This window comes from Delphinus delphis, chromosome 17 (genome assembly GCF_949987515.2).
Source record: "Delphinus delphis chromosome 17, mDelDel1.2, whole genome shotgun sequence".
NCBI lineage: Eukaryota > Metazoa > Chordata > Mammalia > Artiodactyla > Delphinidae > Delphinus > Delphinus delphis.
The window spans coordinates 23,438,895-23,460,388 of NC_082699.1; the positions used below are offsets into that span (position 1 = coordinate 23,438,895).

Below are 21,494 nucleotides of genomic sequence, written 5' to 3' on the forward strand. Positions count from 1 at the left end.
GAAGGAAAGAAACGGTCCCCTTCAGTGAACTTTCATGGGTGTCAGGTGACATGCTATGTGCTCTGCCCACATTACCCATTTGTCCTCACAACAACCCTCTGAAATAAATCCTATTATTATCTCCATTTTATGTGGTGAAGGAAGAAAAGGGATCTCTGAGAGGCTAGGGAACACGTTTGGCTAGCAGGTGGCAGGCAGCTGTCACACGTGTAGGTTTGTCTCCTCCCATGAACTCTAACTGCTGGGCTAGAGCTAGAATTATTAGATTGCCACTAGATTATAGTAATAGATTTACTGCCAAGTTCATGCTCTTAAAAGTAAATATATGGGGCTTCCCTGGTGGCGCAGGGGTTGAGAGTCCGCCTGTTGATGCAGGGGGCACGGGTTCGTGCCCCGGTCCGGGAATATCCCACATGCCGCGGAGCGGCTGGGCCCATGAGCCATGGCCGCTGAGCCTGTGCATCCGGAGCTTGTGCTCTGCAACGGGAGAGGCCACAGCAGTGAGAGGCCCACGTACCGCAAAAAAAAAAAAAAAAAAAAGTAAATATATGTTTTATTTAATTCTTCCACAGAATAGAAAAGTCCATACAAATCCTATTCAGCATGACTGTCTTAGGCTCCTCTGGCTACTGTAACAAAATATTACAGGCTGAGTGGCTTAAAGTACAGACTTTTATTTCTCACAGTTCTGGAGGCTGGGAAGTCAAAGATCAAGGTGCTGGCCCATTTGGTCCCTCATGAAGGCCTACTTCCTGATTCATAGATGGCTGTCTTCTTTCTGTGTCCTCCTATGGCAGAGAGAGAAAGAGAGAGAGAGAGGTGTTGAGGAGCTTTTTCTCTTCTTATAAGGACACTAATCCCATCATAAGGGCTTCACCCTCATGACCTAATGACCTCCCAAAGGCCCCACTTCCAAGTACCATTACATTGGGGGGGTGGTTAGGGGTTCAACATATAAATTTTTGGAGGACACATTCAGTCCGTAACAACAATGAATACAGAAAACTATTTAATAAGAGGTGTGGAGAGGGGGAAGATGGCAGAAGAGTAAGACGCGGAGATCACCTTCCTCCCCACAGATACACCAGAAATACATCTACACGTGGAACGACTCCTACAGAACACCTACTGAACGCTGGCAGAAGACCTCAGACCTCCCAAAAGGCAAGAAACTCCCCACGTACCTGGGTAGGGCAAAAGAAAAAAGAATAAACAGAGACAAAATAATAGGGGTGGGACCTGCACCAGTGGGAGGGAGCTGTGAAGGAGGAAAGGTTTCCACACACTAGGAAGCCCCTTCATGGGCGGAGACTGAGGGTGGCGGAGGGGGGAAGCTTCGGAGCCGCAGAGGACAGCACAGCAGCAGGGGTGCAGAGGGCAAAGCGGAAAGATTCCCGCACAGAGGATCGGTGGCAACCGGCACTCACCAGCCCGAGAGGCTTGTCTGCTTACCCGCCAGGGCACGCGGGGCTGGGAGTTGAGGCTCGGGCTTCGGTCGCAGCTAAGGGAGAGGACTGGCGACGTGAACACAGCCTGAAGGGGTTAGTGCACCATGGCTAGCCGGGGGCAGTCCAGGGAAAAGTCTGGACCTGCCGAAGAGGCAAGAGACTTTTTCTTCCCTCTTTGCTTCCTGGTGCACGAGGAGAGAGGATTAAGAGCGCTGCTTAAAGGAGCTCCAGAGACGGGCGCAAGCCGCGGCTAAAAGCGCGAACCCCAGAGAGGGGCGCGAGCCGCGGCTAAAAGTGCAGACCACAGAGACGGTCATGAGACGCTAAGGCTGCTGCTGCCGCCACCAAGAAGCCAGTGTGCGAGCCCAGGTCACTATCCACACCCCCCTTCCGGGGAGCCTGTGCAGCCTGCGACTGCCAGGGTCCCTGGATCCAGGGACAACTTCCCCGGGAGAACACACGGCGCGCCTCAGGCTGGTGCAACGTCACGCTGGCCTCTGCCGCTGCAGGCCCACCCCGCACTCCGTACCCCTCCCTGCCCCCGGCCTGAGCGAGCCAGAGCCCCCGAAGCAGCTGCTCCTTTAACCCCGAAGAACAGACGCCCTCCGGCGACCTACACGCAGAGGCGGGGCCAAATCCAAAGCTGAGCCCCTGGGAGCTGTGCGAACAAAGAAGAGAAGGGGAAATCTCTCCCAGCAGCCTCATGGGCAGCGGATTAAATCTCCACAATCAACTTGATGTACCCTGCATCTGTGGAATACTTGAATAGACAACGAACCATCCCAAATTGAGGAGGTGGACTTTGAGAGCAAGATTTCTTATTTTTTCCCCTTTTCCTCTTTTTGTGAGTGTGTATGTGTATGCTTCTGTGTGAGATTTTGTCTGTATAGCTTTGCTTTACCATTTGTCCTAGGGTTCTATCTGTCCGTTTTTTGTTTTTTATTTTTACTTAAAAATTTTTTTCTTAATAATTATTTTTTATTTTAATAACTTTATTTTATTTTATCCTCTTTCTTTCTGCTTTTTCTCCCTTTTATTCTGAGCCATGTGGATGAAAGGCTCTTGGAGCTCCAGCCAGAAGTCAGTGCTCTGCCTCTGAGGTGGATGAGCCAACTTCAGGACACTGGTCCACAAGAGAACTCCCAGCTCCACATAATACCAAATGGCGAAAATCTCCCAAAGATCTCCATCTCAACACCACCACCCAGCTTCACTCAACGACAAGCAAGCTACAGTGCTGGACACCCTATGTCAGACAACTAGCAAGACAGGAACACAACCCCACCCATTAGCAGAGAGGCTGCCTAAAATCATAATAAGTCCACAGACACCCCAAAACACACCACCAGATGTGGACCTACCCATCAGAAAGACAAGATCCAGCCTCATCCACCAGAACACAGGCACTAGTCCCCTCCACCGGGAAGCCTACACAACGCACTGAACCAACTTTAGCCACTGGGGACAGACACCAAAAACAACGGGAACTACAAACCTGCAGCCTGCAAAAAGGAGCCCCCAAACACAGTAAGATAAGCAAAATGAGAAGACAGAAAAGCACACAGCAGATGAAGGAGCAAGATAAAAACCCATCAGACCTAACAAATGAAGAGGAAATAGGCAGTCTACCTGAAAAAGAATGCAGAATAATGATAGTAAAGATGATCCAAAATCTTGGAAATAGAATGGAGAAAATACAAGAGACGTTTAACAAGGACCTAGAAGAACTAAAGATGAAACAAGCAATGATGAACAACACAAAAAATGAAATTAAAAATACTGTAGAAGGGATCAACAGCAGAATAACTGAGGCAGAAGAACGGATAAGTGACCTGGAAGATAAAATAATGGAAATAACTACTGCAGAGCAGAATAAAGAAAAAAGAATGAAAAGAACTGAGGACGGTCTCAGAGACCTCTGGGACAACGTTAAATGCACCAATATTCGAATTATAGGGGTTCCAGAAGAAGAAGAGAAAAAGAAAGGGACTGAGAAAATATTTGAGGAGATTATAGTTGAAAACTTCCCTAATATGGGAAAGGAAATAGTTAATCAAGTCCAGGAAGCACAGAGAGTCCCATACATGATAAATCTAAGGAGAAACACGCCAAGACACATATTAATCAAACTGTCAAAAATTAAATACAAAGAAAACATATTAAAAGCAGCAAGGGAAAAACAACAAATAACACACAAGGGAATCCCCATAAGGTTAACAGCTGATCTTTCAGCAGAAACTCTGCAAGCCAGAATGGACTGGCAGGACATATTTAAAGTGATGAAGGAGAAAAACCTACAACCAGGATTACTCTACCCAGCAAGGATCTCATTCAGATTTGATGGAGAAATTAAAACCTTTACAGACAAGGAAAAGCTGAGAGAGTTCAGCACCACCAAACCAGCTTTACAACAAATGCTAAAGGAACTTCTCTAGGCAAGAAACACAAGAGAAGGAAAAGACCTACAATAACAAACCCAAAACAATTAAGAAAATGGGAATAGGAACATACATATCGATAATTACCTTAAATGTAAATGGATTAAATGCTCCCACCAAAAGACACAGACTGGCTGAATGGATACAAAAGCAAGATCCATATGTATGCTGTCTACAAGAGACCCACTTCAGACCTAGAGACACATACACCCTGAAAGTAAGGGGATGGAAAAAGATATTCCATGCAAATGAAAACCAAAAGAAAGCTGGAGTAGCAATTCTCATATCAGACAAAATAGACTTTAAAATAAAGACTATTAGGAGAGACAAGGACACTACATAATGATCAAGGGATGAATCCAAGAAGAAGATATAACAATGGTAAATATTTATGCACCTAAATTAGGAGCACCTCAATACATAAGGCAAATACCAACAGCCATAAAAGGGGAAATCGACAGTAATGCCTTCATAGTAGGGGACTTTAACATCCCACTTTCACCAATGGACAGATCATCCAAAATGAAAATAAATAAGGAAACACAAGCTTTAAATGATACATTAAACAAGATGGACTTAATTGATATTTATAGGACATTCCATCCAAAAACAACAGAATACACATTTTTCTCAAGTGCTCATGGAACATTCTCCAGGATAGATCATATCTTGGGTCACAAATCAAGTCTTGGTAAATTTAAGAAAATTGAAATTGTATCAGGTGTCTTTTCCGACCACAATTCTATGAGACTAGATATCAATTACAGGAAAAGATCTGTAAAAAATACAAACACATGGAGGCTAAAGAATACACTACTTAATAACAAAGGTGATCACTGAAGAAATCAAAGAGGAAATCAAAAAATACCTAGAAACAAAAGACAATGGAGACACGACTACCCAAAACCTATGGGATGCAGCAAAAGCAGTTCTAAGAGGGAAGTTTATAGCAATACAATCCTACCTTAAGAAACAGGAAACATATTGAATAAACAACCTAACCTTGCACCTAAAGCAATTAGAGAAAGAAGAACAAAACAACGCCAAAGTTAGCAGAAGGAAAGGAATCACAAAGATCAGATCAGAAATAAAAAAAAGAAATGAAGGAAACGATAGCAAAGATCAATAAAACTAAAAGCTGGTTCTTTGAGAAGATAAACAAAATTGATAAGCTATTAGCCAGATTCATCAAGAAAAAAAGGGAGAAGACTCAAATCAAGAGAATTAGAAATGAAAAAGGAGAAGTAACAACTGACACTGCAGAAATAAAAAAGATCATGAGAGATTACTACAAGCAACTCTATGCCAATAAAATAGACAACCTGGAAGAAATGGACAAATTCTTAGAAATGCACAACCTGCCAAGACTGAATCAGGAAGAAATAGAAAACATGAACAGACCAGTCACAAGCACTGAAATTGAAACTGTGATTAAAAATCTTCCAACAAACAAAAGCCCAGGACCTGATGGCTTCACAGGCGAATTCTATCAAACATTAAGAGAAGAGCTGACACCTATCCTTCTCAAACTCTTCCAAAATATAGCAGAGGGAGGAACACTCCCAAACTCATTCTATGAGGCCACCATCACCCTGATACCAAAACCAGACAAGGATGTCACAAAGAAAGAAAACTACAGGCCAATATCACTGATGAACATAGATGCAAAAATCCTCAACAAAATACTAGCAAACAGAATCCAACAGCACATTAAAAGGATCATACACCATGATCAAGTGGGGTTTATTCCAGGAATGCAAGGATTCTTCAATATATGCAAATCAATCAACGTGATACACCATATTAACAAATTGAAGGAGAAAAACCGTATGATCATCTCAATAGATGCAGAGAAAGCTTTTGACAAAATTCAACACCCATTTATGATAAAAACCCTGCAGAGAGGAGGCATAGAGGGAACTTTCCTCAACATAATAAAGGCCATATATGACAAACCCACAGCCAACATCATCCTCAATGGTGAAAAACTGAAAGCATTTCCACTAAGATCAGGAACAAGACAAGGTTGCCCACTCTCACCACTCTTATTCAACATAGTTTTGGAAGTTTTAGCCACAGCAATCACAGAAGAAAAGGAAATAAAAGGAATCCAAATCGGAAAAGAAGAAGTAAAGCTGTCACTGTTTGCAGATGACATGATACTATACAGAGAGAATCCTAAAGATGCTACCAGAAAATTACTAGAACTAATCACTGAATTTGGTAAAGTAGCAGGATACAAAATTAATGCACAGAAATCTCTGGCATTCCTATATACTAATGATGAAAAATCTGAAAGTGAAATCAAGAAAACACTCCCATTTACCACTGCAACAAAAAGAATAAAACATCTATGAATAAACTACCTAAGGAGACAAAAGACCTGTATGCAGAAAATTATAAGACACTGATGAAAGAAATTAAAAATGATACAAATAGATGGAGACAGATACCACGTTCTTGGATTGGAAGAATCAACATTGTGAAAATGACTCTACTACCCAAAGCAATCTACAGATTCAATGCAATCCCTATCAAACTACCACTGGCATTTTTCACAGAACTACAACAAAAAATTTCAGTTTGTATGGAAATACAAAAGACCCCGAATAGCCAAAGCAATCTTGAGAATGAAAAATGGAGCTGGAGGAATCAGGCTCCCTGACTTCAGACTATACTACAAAGCTACAGTAATCAGACAGTATGGTACTGGCACAAAAACAGAAATATAGATCAATGGAACAGGATAGAAAGCCCAGAGATAAACCCACGCACATATGGTCACCTTATCTTTGATAGAGGAGGCAGGAATGTACAGTGGAGAAAGGACAGCCTCTTCAATAAGTGGTGCTGGGAAAACTGGACAGGTACATGTAAAAGTATGAGATTAGATCACTCCCTAACACCATACACAAAAATAAGCTCAAAATGGATTAAAGACCTAAATGTAAGGCCAGAAACTATCAAACTCTTAGAGGAAAACATAGGCAGAACACTCTATGACATAAATCACAGCAAGATCCTTTTTGACCCACCTCCCAGAGAAATGGAAATAAAAACAAAAATAAACAAATGGGACCTAATGAAACTTCAAAGCTTTTGCACAGCAAAGGAAACCATAAACAAGACGAAAAGACAACCCTCAGAATGGGAGAAAATATTTGCAAATGAAGCAACTGACAAAGGATTAATCTCCAAAATTTACAAGCAGCTCATGCAGCTCAATAACAAAAAAACAAACAACCCAATCCAAAAATGGTCAGAAGATCTAAATAGACGTTTCTCCAAAGAGGATATACAGATTGCCAACAAACACATGAAAGAATGCTCAACATCATTAATCATTAGAGAAATGAAAATCAAAACTACAATGAAATATCATTTCACACCAGTCAGAATGGCCATCATCAAAAAATTTAGAAACAGGGGCTTCCCTGGTGGCGCAGTGGCTGAGAGTCCGCCTGCCGATGAAGGGGACACAGGTTCGTGTCCTAGTCCGGGAAGATCCCACATGCCGCGGAGTGGCTGGGCCCGTGAGCTATGGCCGCTGAGCCTGCGCGTCTGGAGCCTGTGCTCCGCAACGGGAGGGGCCACGACAGTGAGAGGCCCGCGTACCGCAAAAAAAAAAAAAAAAAATTTAGAAACAATAAATGCTGGAGAGGGTGTGGAGAAAAGGGAACACTTTTGCACGCTGGTGGGAATGTGAATTGGTACAGCCACTATGGGGAACAGTATGGAGGTTCCTTAAAAAACGACAGATAGAACTACCATATGACCCAGCAATCCCACTACTGGACATATACCCTGAGAAAACCATAATTCAAAAAGAGTCATGTACCAAAATGTTCATTTCAGCTCTATTTACAATAGGCAGGAGATGGGAACAACCTAAGTGTCCATCATCGGATGAATGGATAAAGAAGATGTGGCCCATATATAAAATGGAATATTACTCAGCCATAAAATGAAACAAAATTGAGTTATTTGTAGTGAGGTGGATGGACCTAGAGTCTGTCATACAGAGTGAAGTAAGTCAGAAAGAGAAAGAGAAGCACTGTATGCTAACATATATATATTGAATCTAAGAAAAAAAAATGTCATGAGGGACCTAGGGGTAAGACGGGAATAAAGACACAGACCTACTAGAGAATGGACTTGAGGATATGGGGAGGGGAAAGGGTAAGCTGTGACAAAGCGAGAGAGAGGCATGGACATATATACACTACCAAACATAAACTAGATAGCTAGTGGGAAGCAGCCGCATAGCACAGGGAGATCAGCTCCGTGCTTTGTGACCACCTAGAAGGGTGGGATAGGGAGGGTGGGAGGGAGGGAGACACAAGAGGCAGAGATATGGGGATATATGTATATGTATAACTGATTCACTTTGTTATAAAGCAGAAACTAACACACCATTGTAAAGCAATTATACTCCAATAAAGATGTAAAAAAAAAAGAGATTTGTGTGTCTTCTTTCACATCAGAACTATCTGTTCTATGTGTTCTTACATATGGGTATGCTATTACATGCTTCCAATATTACAGAAATGAATTTGTTCTAGGTTGATCATATGCCATTGTCTCCCCAGTACAGTCTGGGTTTGTGCCTGTTGTCCTGGTGGAGTTATTATAACACCTCCTTTTACTGTCAAAAATGTCCTAGTTTGGGTAATAAATTACATGATCACCCCTCTTAGTACCAATATTTCAAAAACATATTTGTAGCTCAGAAAGTTTTGTTAATTTTTGAAGCTGCATGATAGGTGTGTAGGGGTTTAACTTCCATAATAAAAAATCTTAAATATACATATTTATAGTTAAGTTTTTTTCTAGTTGTGGCTTAAACAAATATGGAGTAATAACTTATTTTTGTTCAAGTGATTATCTCTCCCTCAAATATAAAAACATCATCACCGGGGGCTTCCCTGTTGGCACAGTGGTTGAGAGTCCGCCTGCCGATGCAGGGGACACGGGTTCGTGCCCCGGTCAGGGAAGATCCCACATGCCGTGGAGCGGCTGGGCCCGTGAGCCATGGCCGCTGGGCCTGTGCGTCCGGAGCCTGTGCTTCGCGACGGGAGAGGCCACAACAGTGAGAGGCCAGCGTACCGCACACACACACACACACACAAAACATCGTCACCAGAACAATAACTTAGAGTTCTCTTTTCATGTATAGAGGTGTGTTCTTGAAGAATTGTTGTAAATGAAAAGCATGCAAACTGAACTAGTATAATTGAAAGGTTTTGAATGCCCTAGGAGTATTTGTTACATTAAAAGACTAGGGGAAATCCTGTCACTCAAAAGCATCTTTTTGTAAAAGGATCATTAATGTCCTTATTTTCCTTCTGCAAACAAATATATTTCATATAGCCCAAGGAGCAACATGGTTTACACAGTTTTCTCAACTGTAAAACAAGAAAAATACTACTACTTACCTAGAAAGTTGTTGTGAGGGTGAATTCTGAAATTTCATGTGAAGAATATAGCTCCCTGCCTGGCACAGAGTAAGAACTCGATAGATGTTACTATTTATATCAGCTATTGCCAACATTTTTCTTTATGGAGAGGTGATGTATTGTATCAAGTAAAGTGTTAAATGACAGCAGCAACAAAACACTCTTGGAACTCATTACTGTTTATTACCCTACTGATTTTTTGTAATTGAAAACAGAGAATGAACATATTTAATGTGCTCCAGTGGGCAATGTTGGAGTAAAAATTATATCAAAAAGATAGTTAGGGGACTTCCCTGGTGGCGCAGGGGTTAAGAATCCGCCTGCCAGTGCAGGGGACACGGGTTCGAGCCCTGGTCCGGGAAGATCCCACATGCCGCGGAGCGGCTGGGCCCGTGCGCCGTAACTACTGAGCCCACGCAGCTCGAGCCCATGCTCCGCAACAAGAGAAGCAACCGCAACGAGAAGCCCGCTCACTGCAACTAGAGAAAGTATGCACGCAGCAACAAAGACCCAACGCAGCCAAAAGTAAAAATTAATTAATTAATTAATTTTTAAAAAAAGATAGTTAAACGAATTTTATAGTCTCCCATTAATCCATGCAGCCAGCCAGCTAGTCATGAACTATTTACTGGACGTGCAAGCCAGGACCTGCGCCACTGGACGTGGCCAAGCGTGTGACCTGCGGGTAGGTGACGCTGGAGCCCCAAACAGTCACGATGTTAGTTTGTTTCATTTGGTGGAATTAAGAAATCCTGGTTCAATTATAAATCTTCTCAGTAATCAATACTATACCTTTCCTCCCTGGCTAGAGAGTTATTTTCCACAGGCTTTAGCAAGGAGCAAAGATGTCTCTGATGTGCTTTTCACTTATACATTTTCTATGCCTGGAGGCTTAATACAGTCTATGAAAAATCGTTCTTTCATTCTTTTCATTCTCTCTCAAAGCTTCAAGCCTCAGGGCCTTTGAAATAAATCAATACTGAATTCATTGACTTGGGCGTTCCAACAGAACAAAGGGAACTTCAGAGACTAGTAGACAAAGCATTAAAAACATTTGGAAATTTTTTTTTCCCCAAAGTGCCCACTTCTTTCTGATTGGAATAGCAACAGTTAACAGTATTCTCACAGCAGGATTGCCATTGCTTTGCTTGCAAACAAACTAAAAACCTTGTCAATCTTCCCCTTCCCAAATTCATTTTCTAAATAACAAAGTTAGCGTGTCCCCATTTAAACAATAACGACTAATTTTAAAGAGAGAGTGTAATGATAAAATGTATAATTTTATATAAGCTGCTTTCATCCTACTTTATGAATAGTTTTCAAACAATATATGTACTCAAGTATATTTCAATTTAAATAACGTCTTTGTAATTAAAATACTTAATAAGTTTTCCTGAGTATGCAAAACAAGCCCTTTCACCTATTTCTGGAAAGCTTACAGGATTGCAGAAAGCAAAATTAGGAGACAATAAGCATACAACGGTGGTATCATGGATTCAATAGCTTTGGGTTGCTAAATATTCTCTTTGGGTTTCTAGATCAATAAAGAGCAGGAAGCTCTGGCTTCTATTAGCATGTTTTCAGTTGTAAGACAGAGAGCTCAATTCATACCAGTTCACAATAACTAGAACTGGTTAACAATAACAATAACTAATTTAAAGATAGGGCAACCTGAATTTAGCAGCTCTGTGATATCAGAAGAACCCAGTAAAAGAGACAACCAAAATGTCACACTTTTTCCTTTACACACTCACTTCTTTTCTAGAATCTTACTGTCATAATATATACAATCCCGCGGTGATACATCTGGCTAGTACTGAGGCTACCAATAGATAGTATGATTCCAACAAACCCTCAAACACTGTAGCCTCAAAAATCTCACTAATCTACCATTCTTTAGAATAATATTGACTTCACGATACCTTGTTTAAAGATATTCTGCATAGTAATGGGAGCCAAGAATTTGTTATCAGAGGATTACTGCTACTACCCTGCATAATTATGAGACTTACAGCAAGCTATTAATCCCGATGATTTTCAGTTTCCTAATCTGTAAAATGGAGCTTGCAAATAATGTGCTCCTAGACTTTATGAAGAGTATCTAACAAAACCCCACAGCAAACACGTTACTGAATGATAATGCCTTAGGAGACTTCCTTCAACGTCTGCAGCAAGCCATTCATTTACCTGTTGCCTGTGGCTGCTTTGGTGCTACTTTGGCAGCGTAGCTGCGACAGAGGATAGACCTCTCGAACCTAAAATATTTAATCACATGATATTGCTTATCTGTGGAATCTGAAAAAAAAAAAGATACAAATGAACTTACAAAACAGAAATAGACCCACAGACATAGAAAACAAACCAACGGGGAAAGAGGGGGGAGGGATAGATTAAGAGGATGGGATTAACATGTACACAGTACTATATATAAAATAGATAAGCAACAAGGACTTACCGTATAGCACAGGGAACTATACTCAATATTTTGTAATAACCTATAAGGGGAAAGAATCTGAAAACTAACAGATATATATGTATGTATAACTGAATCACTGTGCTGTACACCTGAAATTACCATGACATTGTAAATCAACTATGCTTCAATTAAAAAAAAAAAAAAGCCTAAAATATTTACTATCTGCCCTTTATGGAAAAAGTTTGCCATGCCCCAAGATGGAGAAGGAAGGCTTTAATACCAGAGAGGTAGCTTCACAAGGAGTCTTGTTTTTCTGGATGATTTCTGGATCATGGGAAATAGGAAGAACAATTTAGGAACATGCATATTTTTATCCAAGAAGTGTCTGCCAGAGTCCCAGCAAGAAACCAATGGCCTCAGGTAACGAGGAGGGTTTATTTACAAAGGTGTGAATTTAGGAGCTGGGGCTCACCACTGGAAAGGGTAAGGGGAGGGAATAGCTGTCAGGACCACAGAGAATAGGACTCTGTACAGTTAGTGGCCCCAAGAAAAATGGGGATTTCCCGTCGAGGGATGCAGCCAACTTAATGAGACCTCTTGGGGAGGGAGGAAGGGGGACAAATACCCTGACTTAGCTTGCTTTCCTCTTCCTTCATTTTTCTTACTGGGACTCCTCACTGGATGAACCCAACCAGAGTGACAGAGGACTTTAGAACAGATCATTGAGTCCATACCATACAGGCTCCTGGCAGAGAGCAGAGTGGAGACATGCACTTTAATGAAACTTTTTACCCGTGTATTTTAATTTCATCATTTCATATAATCATATAAAACTATACAATCATAATTTTATATCACTTAACTTCCACATCGTAACCTTTTATCTAATTGGCTTCCAGCATCATTGTCATTCTAAATGTTTCAACTTTACTTGATTTAATTTTATTTATTTATTTATTTATTATTTATTTATTTATTTATTTATTTTTGCGGTACGCGGGCCTCTCACTGTTGCAGCCTCTCCCGTTGTGGAGCAAAGGCTCCGGACGCGCAGGCTCAGCGGCCATGGCTCACGGGCCCAGCCGCTCTGCAACACGTGGGATCTTCCCGGACCGGGGCACGAACCCATGTCCCCTGCATCGGCAGGGGGCCTCTCAACCACTGCGCCACCAGGGAAGCCCTTGATTTTATTTTTAATACAAATTTTTTTTGGATTAAAATATTTATGGTTAATAGAAAAATAAAAATTTTACTGAAATGTATAATGTAGAAAGCCATCATCCCCAAATCCCCTCAGCAGGGATAATCACTGTGAATAACTGATGTATATTCATCTAGATTTGGGTGCATATATACATATACATAAAAGATATTTTATTGATATTAGTACTAAGATAAATGGTACTTGACTTTATACACCATTTTTAAACTTTCCACTTTATTCAGTTAGTAAGTCCTGGGAAATAGAACAGGATATCAAAAAGATATCTGGGAGTTCCCTGGTGGCCTAGTGGTCAGGATTCCAGGCTTTCACTGCCATGGCCTGGGTTTAATCCCTGGTCAGGGAACTGAGAGCCCGCAAGCTGCACAGCTCGGCCAAAGAAGAAAAAAAAAGATATCTGCACTCCCATGTTTATTGCAGCATTATTCACAATAGCCAAGACATGGAAACAACCTAAATGTCCCTCAGTGGATGAATGGATAACGATACCGTGATATATTTATTGGAATGGAATACTATTCAGCCACGAAAAAGAAAGACATCCTGCCATTTGCAACAACATGGACAGACCTTGAAGGTACTAAGCTAAGTGAAATAAGTCAGAGAGAGAAAGACAAACACTGTATAATCTCACTTATATGTGAGAATCTAAAAAAGCTGAACTTGTAGAAACAGAGTAGAATGGTAGATACCAGGAGCTGGGGGTAGAGGAATTGGAGAGATGTTGGTCAAAGGTTATAAACTCGCAATTAAAAGATGAGTAAGTTCTGGAGATCTAATGCCCAGCCTTGTGATTATAGTCAACAATACTGCGTATATACTTCAAAGTTGCTAAGAGACTAGACTTTAAATGTTCTCACTATGAAAAAGAAGTGATGTGATGTGGCAGAGGTGTTAGCTAAAGCTATGGTGGTAATCACATTGCAATATATAAAAGTATCAAATCAACAAATCGTGTACCTTAAGCTAGCACAATGTTATATGTCACTTATACCTCAATAACAAATATATTTTGAAAAAATTCCATGCATTCATTCAAATATTATATATAATACGAATACAAATGTATACTAAGATATTTGTATTAATATTAATGGGGCTTGACTGTACATATTATTTTTTAAATTTTTATTTTATATTGGAGTATAGTTGATTAACAGTGTTGTGTTAGTTTCAGGTGTACAGCAAAGTGATTCAGTTATACATATACACGTATCTTCTTTTTCAAGTTCTTTTCCCATTCAGGTTATTACAGAGTATTGAGCAGAGCTCCCTGTGCTATACAGTAGGTTCTTGTTGGTTCTCTATCTTAAATATAGCAGAGTTGCACACATTTTGAAGCTTGCTTTTTCTTTCAGTTAAGTATGTATCTTAAGAAAATGTCCAGCATTTATTCATTCATTCATTCATTCAAAAAATACTAACACCTATTATGTGGCGGGCTTTGTTCTAGGTGCTAAAGAGGCAGCAGTGAAATAGATGATGTCCCTAACCTCAATGTAAGTGAGTAGAAGGGGAATAAAGAGAGCAAACAATTAAATGGATAAGTGGTAAGTAAAGGGGTACCTGGAAAGGGGCTAGAGATAACAAGAGAAGTTTTATTCTTGGTTGGTCGTGAGGGAATCTCCTCAAGAAGATGAACTAGAGCAGATAACTAAAGAATAAGAAGGTCAGACCACATGATGATCTGGAGAAGTGCTTTCCAGGTAGAGAGAAGAGCAGGTGCTCAGTTCCAGGGATGGGAGCCAACTTGGCTTGTTCAAGGAACTCAGAGAAGACCAGTGGGGTTGGGATGGAGCTAGCAGGATGGGAGAGTGGTGGCTGCTATGAGAGGTCCCTAGTGTCCTGGTAAGAGGTTTGCAATTTATTCTGAGTGCAACAGAAAGCCATGAAAGATTTAAGCAGGGATGTGATATGAATTTATCTAGGATTTTACAAGATCAATCTAGCTGCTAAGTAGCTAATGGACTGTTTGGAGGGCAAGAACAAAAGCAGAGTGACCAGGTAGGAATCCATTTCTGAGAAAAGCTGTGACTCACTGAGGTTCTAGGAATATAGTGAGGAGTGGTCAGATTCAGGGTGTATATTGAATAGAGAATTCCTGGGATATGCTGATGGATTGAATGGGGCAGAATGGTGATGGTGAGGGAGACAAAAGTCAAGAACAACTCTAGGCTTTTGGCAGGAGTCATCCCTAACATCCCTAACATTTGTACATTTATCTTTATACATTTATGTGACTTACTGAAGGATAAATTCTGAGAAGTATTTTTTTTGGTCAAAAGTTATCACTAGTTTAAATTTTATTAGATATTGGAATATTCCCTCCCAAAATATTTTTTTTTCTTTTTTTTTTTTTAGCTGTACCATGTGGCATGTGGGATCTTAGTTCCCTGACCAGGGATCAAAACCATGCCCCCTGCAGTGGAAGTATGGATTCTTAACCACTGGACCTCCAGGGAAGTCCTAATATTTCATTTTTTTTATTCCTAAAGTTGGAAATATTAGCTCTAACCATCTAACCTCCTGTCTTTTTAGTCTCTTATAGGTCCTGTTTTAGATATTATCGGTTTTATCTATTTAATTTCTTTCCCCTCTTTTATACTGCTTCATTCCCCTTTTGTTTTTCCTGTATTCCTTTTTGATGACTCATCTTTGTACTGTCTGGCCAGAATCTGGGCCTGAAGGAGCGTGAACCATGGCAGGTTTACATTGTAAACAGGAAACTCTCTCCCAGCTGCTCAGGCACCTGCTCCCTTGGCCTCCTGTGAAAGCAAATTCCCAGGGCAGTTAGCAAGTCTCCCTCCAAAGAATTTGTTCTGAGGGGACTTTGCAAACTCCAGGGTTAAGTCTCTTCAGGGCCATAAATTCCACAGTGAGAGTACCATGGTTGATGTGCTTAAAAAGTGTTACTTATCAACAAGTTACACGATTTGGTGTTTACATTTAAAAAAAAAAAAAATCTCTTGAGGGGGAATTCCCTGGTGGTCCAGTTGTTAGGACTCAGTGCTTTCACTGCCATGGCCCGGGTTCAGTCCCTGGTTGGGGAACTAAGATCCCACAAGCCACTTGGCAAGGCCGAAAAAAAGTCTCTTGTGGTAAAACCCATGGACTCCAGGTGTATTTTAGGCCAAATGTCAATATTAAACCACAAGACAGAAGGCGGTGATGGCATGGGGGAGGGACGTTCAGGGAGTGGCCTGGGTTTGGTCAGGAAGCAGGTGGTGGTAAACCTGAGAGACTCTGAAAGGAGGTGGCACAGAAGTTTAACAGCCAAGTTATTGGTACCACTTCTAAACCAGCTGTTTAGGGGGATGTGGTTCAGACCTCTTGTCCTGCACTGGTTGCTACCTGACGCTATTTATGCTAATTCCTTTGCAGACCACAGTGGTCCCTTTCCTCCACGTCAACCTCTGCGAAAGATCCCCCACACTGGCCTGAGCTCTGCCACCACCCTGACGCCCCACACCACTGTCTACTTCCCTGTTCCAGGGTCTGCCAAGGCCACACACGTGCTGCGGGCTGGCCAGGGCCAGAGCTGGAAGGAGGAGGTGGTGACCAAGGAGACCCAGCTGCAGTGCCCACTCAAGGCCTCCTAACTGTACGGGCAGCTCCCCAAGTTCCAGAATGGAGACCTCACCCTGTACCAGTCCAATGCCATCCTGCGATACCTGGGCTGCTCCCTGAGGCTGTGTGGGAAGGACCAGCGAGAGGCAGCCCTGGTGGACGCGGGCAACTACAGCGTGAAGGCCCTCCACTGCCGATACGCCACCCTGATTTACACCAACCCCGAGGTGGGCAAGGAGGATGATGGGAAGGCACTGCCCGGGCACCTGAAGCCTTTTGAGCCCTGCTGTCCCAGCACCAGAGAAGCCCGACTGCATTATGGGCAAGCAGATCTCCTTCACAGGCTACAAGCTGCTGCACTGGCTGCGGACTCACCAGGTCCTGGCCCTGCCGCGCTGCCTTCCCACCACGCACAGCAAGTAAATCACCCCATTCAACAGGAAACAGTGAGGGCTTGTGGCACTCTCTGCAGAAGAAGAAAGAGAGCTGCCTGCTTCCCTTTCCCCAGGACCAATCAAATTTCCAAGAGGTTCTCCACACTGAAACCAGCTTTCAGATGCACTTGAAGAATCTTTTCCTCAGGGCTCAAGCTGGCCACCAGTTCATCCCAAACCAAGTTTGTTCCACATGTGGCCCCTCTCAGACCCAGAACCAATAACAAGTCCCTTTTCCCCTTCGGACTATGGTACAGAAGACAGCACACGTGTCCTCTCTCCTCCTATCCTAATGGTAAATTATCCCTCCAGGATTTTATCATCCTTTCCAGCTCTTTGCCTACCCTGGTCCAGATTTCTTTTCAAAACTTTGGCCCTCAAAGATTAAGTGTGTGTGGGTGTATGTGTGTGTGTGTGTGTTTATAAGGGCGCAGCAGGACTTTCTCAAATGTGGGTCTTTGTTCACAAACATTGTTATACTATTTGCCATTACCTGGGGAATAGATATTATTGGATGATTTGAGATTTTATTTGAGATTTGAGTTTTCTTGGCCTGGGCGTTTGACTTTGGGTTTGATAGCATGTGCTCCAGTTAGAGAACCATTCATGGATGCTTATGTAGAACTGGAACGACGCTATGATTGTGAGATTTGGGATCAAAGAAGGGAGCTTCTTCAGGAGGTCCTAAGACTTCCCAATGAGTTAATGAAGAAATTTGTTTTCTCCCTCCTTCCCTTTCTCCTAATTCCTTATTTTTTAAGCCAGTTGTGAATAGACTGATAGGAGTTTAGATGAGCTTGTTGCTTGCCTCTAAAGAGACCAGAAAGCCTGGTGTTCTTTTATTACAAATACTACCTTGAAGTAGGAGTACCCTGAACAGATAACTGGACTACCAGGTAATTATGCCCAGAGAGGAGCACAGGAGTTCAATTTTTCTTGCTCTCCTTGTCTCAATTTTTATTGTTTCACTTTTAACTGGTTTATAAATACAGTAACAATTTCTTGTAACAAGTTTCCTCATTTATCTATCTTGGAGTCCATTTTGTGGGGAGTTGATGGTGAAAGAAATGTCAGCAAGTAGCATTACTCAGTGCAGAGTATTGGATGAATGGTTTACTGAAAACGATTTGGTTTTGCTGTTGACGAGGAGGTTTGGATACAGCTGCTTTAAAAATTGCCCAGGTTAAAAATATGGGGTAGAACTCTGGGGGTTCGCTGCTTATTCTTTTGTGCAATGGATGTGGGTTGGCCTTTTAAGACCTGATTCCCTATTCAGCCTTCACAAAGGGACATAACTCTATCTTCAGACTATCTCCTGGCAAAATCAAGTCTCAGTAGAGCAGATATTTGCTGGTATCTGTAGAGCAGGCACCAGCTCATTACCTCCCAGTGGCTGAGAGCATCAGTATTCTCATTATGGGGACTTGAAGGAAACACAGTCCCTTCACTCTTACCAGAGTCTAAAATCTATGCCCGGGACTTCCCTGGTGGCCCAGTGGTTGAGAATCTGCCTGCCAATGCAGGGGACACGGGTTCGAGCCCTGGTCCTGGAAGATCTCACATGCCACGGAGCAACTACGCCCGTGCGCCACAACTACTGAGCCTGCGCTCTAGAGCTCACGAGCCACAACTACTGAAGCCCACGCACCTAGAGCCCGTGCTCCGCGACGAGAAGCCACCAGAGTGAGAAGCCTGTGCACCACAACGATGAGTAGCCCCCGCTCACCTCAACTAGAGAAAGCCCATGGGCAGCAATGAAGACCCAACGCAGCCAAAAATAAATAAATAAATAGATAAATTTATTAAAAACAAATAAAATAAAATCTATGTCTGGACCAAGCCAGACCAAAAGAGAGCGACGCCCCAGCATGTCCATTGGCCTAGGGCATTTGAGGCTGCTACACAGGAGATCCCGAACCAAGATTTGACGTCAGTGGGGCTTTCCAGAGAAACTGATGTGTAACTCAAGACCTGGAAGATAAGTAGGCATAGTAGCAGGCAAAGAAAGCTGATGCAAAAGAGAGCCAAGAGGTGAGAGAGAGAGAGCACAGCACGTTGAAGGAACTGAGAGCACCAGTTCAGTGTGCCTGGTGCACAGAGCATAAGGGAGGACGTGGCAAGAGGTCAGCCAGGCCGGTAGGAGTCCGATTATGCAGAAACGTGAAAACTGTTAAAAGGTCTGAACTTTGTCCTCATGGCAACAGGAAGCCACTGAAAAGTTTTATGCAAAGGAGGTGACAAGTTGAGATGTACCTTTGTGAGAAATCATTCTGGTTGCACTGCACTGATAGAGGGCATGACTGGAAATAGGAAGCTGGGGGACCACTTGGGGAACGGTCCTAGTAGGAGACGTCAGTAGATGGGGAGAAGTCGTTCTGTCTATCACCAGGCATGCCACCTGGGTGTCATGAAACTCCTACAGTCACACCCTCTCGCTTGGTTTTCATATTCCCTGGTTAAACCTGTTTTTTTTTTTTTTTTTTTAAAGGATCACTCAGAGTGGCCTTAAAGAACAACAACAAAACACAGTACTCAGAGACCACACAAGTTACAGGCAACTTAATTTTTTTGTTGGGAGATTTTTGAGAAATAAAACATTCTCCTCTCTCATTTTATTTTTTTTTAAATTGGCTCACCTTTATTCAGTATCTGCAACATACTCAAAATATAGACAAGTTCCATATTATGAGAAATTAGGAGCCATCTTTGATTCCTGTCTCTCTTTTATCCCTCACATCTAAAGAATCGCCAAGCCCTGTTAGACTCTGCTCTGGAAGTTTCTCACAGTCATTCCACTTTTTTTTTTTTTTTTTTTTTTGCCACCATCATACTCTGGGTCACATCACCTTTCATTTCAAAAGCTCCCTAACTGGTTTTCCTTTCTTTGGTGTTGCACCCACCTATCCACTGCCTACTCTACAGCCAAAGGGATTCTTGTGCATGTAAAATGACCATGCCTCCAAGGCTCCCATCATTCTTTCAGTGCCCACGATGACTCATCAATGTCTTTGAGATAAAAAGCAGACCCTATCTTGCCTTTTTACTCTACTCAAATTTTACCTCTCTTCTTGCACTCTCTACTAAAGCTTTTCTGAACTTTGTTCTGTCTTTTTACAGCCATGCCTTGACTCCAAGATTCACAAAAGCTATTCCCTGGAATGGCTTAGAATGGGGTATATTCTCTCTTCTTCTGGTTATCTCTTATTCCTTCCCCCAGCGTTCAGTCTGACCCTTGTTTCCTCAGTCAGTCTTGCACAATTACCAGATTTGGCTAAGACTCCCTGTTATGTTTTTATAAGTAGCTATAATTCTCCTACCTTAATCTCCACCATACATTGTTTTGTTGCTGTCGTCGTTGTTGTTTTTGGGGCGCACTGCGAGGCATGCAGGATCTTAGTTCCCTGACCAGGGATCGAACCCAGGCCCCGGCAGTGAAAGCTCCGAGTCCTAACCACTGAACCACCAGGGAATTCTCCATCATATATTGTTAATTCTTCTTTAAACACATCTCTCTCCTGGCTGAGCATTCTTGTCTTGTTCCCTTCACATATTCCCTGGTATACAGAAGATAAAAAACATGCTTCAAATTAAAATGAATTATGAAACCATCCTGAAAAAGAATTAAGTTGGAGAGCCCACACTTCCCAATTCCAAAACTTACTACAAAGTAATGATAATTAAGACTGTGTGGTAGTGACATAGGGATAGACATACAGTTCAAAGGAATAAAATTGAGAGTCCAGAAATAAACCCATCAATTGATTTTTTGAAAAGGGTGCTAGACTATTCAATGGGCAAAAATAGTCCTTTCAACAAATGGGGTTAACACAAGATATCCACACGCAAAAGGATGAATTTAAAACTTCTGCCTCACATTGTAAATAAAAATTCACTCAAATAGATCAAAGATCTAAATACAAGAGCTAAAACTATAACACTCCTAGAAGAAAATATAAGAGTGAATCCTTATGACCTTGGATTTGGCAATGATTTCTTATAACACTCCTAGAAGAAAATATAAGAGTGAATCCTTACGACCTTGGATTTGGCAATGATTTCTTATATGACACCAAAAGCAAGCAACAAAAGAAAAAATAATAATTAGGACTTCTTAAAAACTCAACACTTTTTGCTTCAAAAGACACTATCAAGAAAGTAAAAAGATGACCCACAAAATGGGAGAAGATTTTTCCAAATTGTATCTCTGATAAGAGATTTGTATCTAGAATATATACATTTTAAAACTTTTTATAACTCTATAATAAGAAAGACAACCCAGTTGAAAACTGGGCAAAGTATCTGAAAACACATTTCCCCAAAGAAGATATGAAAATGGCTAATAAGCACATGGAAAGATGCTCACTGTCATTAGTGTCAGAGAAATGCAAATCAAAACCATAATGAAATATCATTTCACACCCACTAGGATGGCTATAATTAAAAAGATAGATAAGTGTTGGTGAGGATACGGAGAAATCAACACCCTCATACACTGCTGGTGGGAATGTAAAGT

General features: G+C 41.7%; 1 long non-coding RNA gene and 1 pseudogene across 1 annotated transcript; one reads left to right on the forward strand and one right to left on the reverse strand.

The window, feature by feature from the left end:
• Positions 1-693: 693 nt before the first annotated feature.
• On the reverse strand, positions 694-20,363 carry LOC132440420 (uncharacterized). The gene is made up of 3 exons (XR_009522567.1): positions 20,299-20,363; positions 11,530-11,637; positions 694-788 (listed from the first exon to the last, which is right to left on the reverse strand). It is a non-coding gene; the product is annotated as an uncharacterized lncRNA (long non-coding RNA).
• Positions 16,295-16,970, forward strand: LOC132413377 (glutathione S-transferase P pseudogene; annotated as a pseudogene).
• Positions 20,364-21,494: the final 1,131 nt, after the last annotated feature.